At 41.0% G+C, this 3,030-nt stretch overlaps 1 long non-coding RNA gene across 1 annotated transcript; it reads left to right on the top strand.

The window, feature by feature from the left end:
• LOC110262820 lies at positions 388–707 on the top strand. The gene is made up of 2 exons (XR_002347825.1): positions 388–496; positions 608–707. It is a non-coding gene; the product is annotated as an uncharacterized LOC110262820 (long non-coding RNA).

Raw genomic sequence — 3,030 nt, 5'->3', positions numbered from 1 at the left:
ATCTTTGCACGAGGAGAGGTAGAGGCTAGCAGTGGAGGGCAGCGCATGAGAGGGAGTTCGTGCCTCACCACCATCACCCAATGGGGCCACGGACTGCGCCGGTCGCCGCCGCGTCACGTCGAGGAGGAAGACTGAGACTGAGCGCCGCTGGGAGGGAGGACGACGCGAGCTGGAGGTCCGGTCGCCGTGGTGCTGTGGACCAGACGGAACCGCGCCACGCTGTTGGGGTTCTCACTGTCGCCGGAAAGGAATTCAGATCCGCCGCTGCCGGAGCTTCTAGCCGAGCCTCAACCGCCGGGAACGCCGCTGCCGCAACCGAGCTCCATTGCCGGTAAGGCTTTTAAGTTGAGTTTCCCTTCTGTTGAGTTTCCCGGAACTTCATTGTCGCTGCGTGTGGTTCAGATCACCGCTGCTGCTTGGGGCTGACTGCCGGGTTGCCGCCGAACCGGTTCGGAGACCGCCGCTGTTTCGGTTCAACCGTTCCTTCTTCGGTTCGGTAAGCGTTTCAATTTGAAAGCCCTTTCGTTATTGTTCTGTTATCTCATGCTGAGGTTTGTGGCGTTAATTGCTATAAGATTGAGTTTCGGTTATTGTATGTTGCGATTAGAGTTGTTGAGACTGTTACAAAAGCGGCTTGGAGCCGAGATTTTGATTGCCGGTGATTTCGAGTTGAGGAGGAAAGGACTCTGTGAGACGTTTGGGTTATGGATTTGTATTTTGAGGTAGGGGCGCTTTCCAAAAACTATGTTTTATGTATTGGAATTATTACATATGGATGTACTCTTTATGTGTTTTTGTAAGTTGTATGGTATGTATGGGTGTACGCTGTATCGCAAAAGTATTTTTGGGAGCGGTTTTGCGGTTTAAAATTTTAAACAGGCTCATATTTTAATATTAAGTAGTATAAGTGTCGTCGTAATGTCCGAGCTATCAGAGTTGTGCAGCCGGAAGTGTGAACTTTGGTAGTTAGGGTGTTACATTATGGTATCAGAGCAGTTCTTCTTGTAGAGCCTGAGGAATGGACTGGCTATGCTTCAGTTGCATACTCTGAGTGTCTGTCATGTATTAGGTCTTGTCGAATGACGAGAATTAGAGCTTTATGCACATGACGGTCTATTGATTAATGCTGTTAGTCTTGCATTGCATGATTCTTGGTATTAAGTTTGGCCGGCTTAATACTAGTGAATTATGTATATGAATTATGTATATGAGTAAAGCGAATCGCGGATTTTGGGAACGTTGGAAATTATTTCTCGAGGCTATATTCAGTTGTGTGTCTTGAATCCTGTTTGAGTCAACCTGTTCTTTCATATCCTAACTTGAAGTTCTTGTTTGCTATTCCTTTCGAAAAGTAGTTTGATTTTTCAACTCTATTCCTCTATCCATATGCATTCTTGTTTGATCTCAATTGCATATGCTTGTTTGGGATTCTTGTTGCATCTGTCTTTCTCTGTTTGAGTTCTTCCTGATTCCCATATTCCTTGATATAGCTTTGAACTTGCCTTAATGCGTTGTGCCTTTTAACTCCAAATTCCGAGTCCATTCTTTGAGAAATTGTTGATTCAGTTTTACTCTTATTTGACAGTGATCGCAGCCAAATTTTGAGATTTTTATAAAAAATTGCTGTTGAATAGACATATACTTATCTATATATGAAATTGTTTGATTGAGATTAAAACCATTGTCCACTTTTGACGAAATTAATTTAAAGTTGGCATGTGCTATTTTAAATGAGGTTTTGGAGAACTTCCTTGTTTAGTGGAAATTGGTTTGTTTGTAACGCACCACCTATTTCCTTACCAGATTGTGTGCAAATTTTTACCTTGGAGTTTCTTTTCTAAAAGGAGTTTAATTTTCTCTTTCATCCTTGCTACGAATGTTATACACGCTTGTTTGAATATGAACTTTGAGAAGTTTTGAACAAGCCTTTGATTTCTCTCCCGAGTTTTATGAACTGCTTTTGGTTAAGTTGTGCATCTAATTATCTTTCTAAAATATTTGAAGAAATATTTTAGCCTTTAACCAAACCCGTGTGCACCTTGTTTTTAGAACTCGACAAAATCTATTTCAACATGAACTTGCATTAAAGCAAAGCCACGATTATGCTTTTGTTACTCTCTTGAAGAATGTTGTTAATTAACCTTTCTTTTAGATTGTGAAGTGGTTTTTCCGCAAGTTTCGGTTCCTTTATGAACAATGTATTTGGAAGTACTTTTAATCTTGCTCTTGAGTTTTGTGAGCTTTGTCTTGGGTTTGATATTCCTTTTTGTAAACCTCCTACTTCTTCGACTCAACTTGAATTTGTTTCGAACTAAGGCGCTGGTTCTCTTCTGATTGGTTCTATTGGATTTCTTGGATCCAAGTGTTTTCTTTGGAGTTGTCAATCGATTTATTTCTAGCAAACTCCTTTGCTTTGACATCTTTGTCTATCCGGAGATTGGATACATTCTCTCGAATCTATGAGTATTACCCTTGACAATTGTCTCTCCGTTCTAAATCTGGTATCCTTCTGAGTAGACTCGAGACTTGTTTTGATATCACGTGCGACTTGTAGACGTAGTAACGCGATGCGTTAGTTCTTTAAGACGTGATACGTGTATATGAAAGGTGAAACAGTAGGTGTACCATGTTATGAGTTGTGGATGTTTTGTTCCATGCTAACGGGTTTGCGGTTGTTAGGCTTATGATTGGCCATGAGGTTGTAAAATGATTGGTGGAGTTGGGAGGTTGAGGTTCTGAAGTAAGAACGAGATTTGTCGGCGAACGTTGTGGCCGTTGTTTTATTACCAACCTGCTTTGGTAGCCTTTATGTCACATTGATACCGCCTTGTTTTGTGAACGCCTATCTTGGTTTGCACCCTATTTTGTTACCTCAAGTTTTTGTAAAAGTCTTGAGATTATGTGACCTTGTGCATTGAGCCTACCTTGTAACGTTTGCTTTGCAATCACACTCCTACCTTTGCACCCTTATGCATATGACAATCAAAGTATTTGAAAATCGTATATATGATTATATTTTGAGATACTTTT

This window comes from Arachis ipaensis, chromosome B05 (assembly GCF_000816755.2).
Source record: "Arachis ipaensis cultivar K30076 chromosome B05, Araip1.1, whole genome shotgun sequence".
In the NCBI taxonomy this organism is placed as follows: Eukaryota; Viridiplantae; Streptophyta; class Magnoliopsida; order Fabales; family Fabaceae; genus Arachis; species Arachis ipaensis.
Note: the sequence above shows the minus strand (reverse complement) of the source record. Positions and strands in the feature narration are given on the sequence as shown.